Raw genomic sequence first — 1,259 nt, forward strand, 5'->3', positions numbered from 1 at the left:
AAATTTCTGTTGTTTACGCTACTGAGTGCCCAGGTCTCTCCGTGGCAGCCCTAAAAAACTATGAGTATGTTTATTATGTGAAATGCATAGGGTTGCGGACAGTGACAGAAAATCAGGGGTCAAACTTTTGGAGAAGTTAGGGGACTGAAGCAGAGCATGTGCTAAGACAGCGAAAAGAAGGAGTCTTTGTTGACACCATGCGATATGAGTAGACTGGATATTAGGTATTTGAGAAAGGAGAATGGTCTGAAAGCAGCAAGGAGGACCTAGGAATGTCAGTTACCCACCCACCGGACCAGGAATATCAGGCTATTGACTGAAAACTATGCCTCAGAAAGTTGTCGAGTTTCAGTTAGGGAATTAAAGATGGAGGAAACCGATGGTACTGGTTATGGACTCGTGAATTTCTGAGGCAGACTGGGAGAGCTTCACCATTTGGTAGGTTGGGGAAAGCAGACAGAAAAGATCAGGGATTCTTATTGTGAAAACAGGGTAGATGGTCTAATAGTGTGGTGCCAATCAGAAGGAGGAATAAGGACAATAATGAGGTAAGGGTGTGTGTATTAGACACAGAAAACCCCTGTAGATTTTGGAGTCCAACTTTGTGTGTGTGTGTGTGTGTGTGTGTGTGTGTGTGTGTGTGTATGTGTGTGTACAATGGAGTTGAATTTCAGAGACAGGAGCCCTAGCATGAGTAGGTTTGGGTTCTTGGCCTTGAATAGAGTAGCCATTATTGCATTCAGAATGTGCTGTTGAGACTCCAGTTTGATGTCCTTGGCAACTTCTGGGAGGCAGAGCATTATCCTGAACATATTGGCTGCTTCACTCCTGACTTGGAAACGTGTCCTATTTCATGGAGTGTTGAACCAATTGTGTTTTGTTGTGACACTAATCCAGTTGGCTGGAAACCCTGCTTTGCGGGGTAATCTGTCTTTCCTCCTGGGCTTGTGATTCTGCCTTCAATGCACACTCAATTTCCATATGTATTCTGCATTTGTGCATGTATTTATTCTTTGGAAGCTATTGTGATTAATAAAGCTAGTGTTCATTAAGAAATAACACTTGTGGAAGACTTTGGCTAATGTGTGTTTCTCTCAAGGTAGGCCTGGTGTAAATAAGAATGGTGTAAGTCGTTAATTGTTTTTTATATTATACATCAGGATTTCTTAAGGGGGGGTTGTTTGTTTTTGAGGCAGGATCTTATTGTGTTGTTCATGCTGTCGGTGAACTCACTACATAGCCCACGCTGGCCTCAAACT

Source organism: Octodon degus, unplaced genomic scaffold, assembly GCF_000260255.1.
Source record: "Octodon degus isolate 3935 unplaced genomic scaffold, OctDeg1.0 scaffold00084, whole genome shotgun sequence".
Classification (NCBI taxonomy): domain Eukaryota; kingdom Metazoa; phylum Chordata; class Mammalia; order Rodentia; family Octodontidae; genus Octodon; species Octodon degus.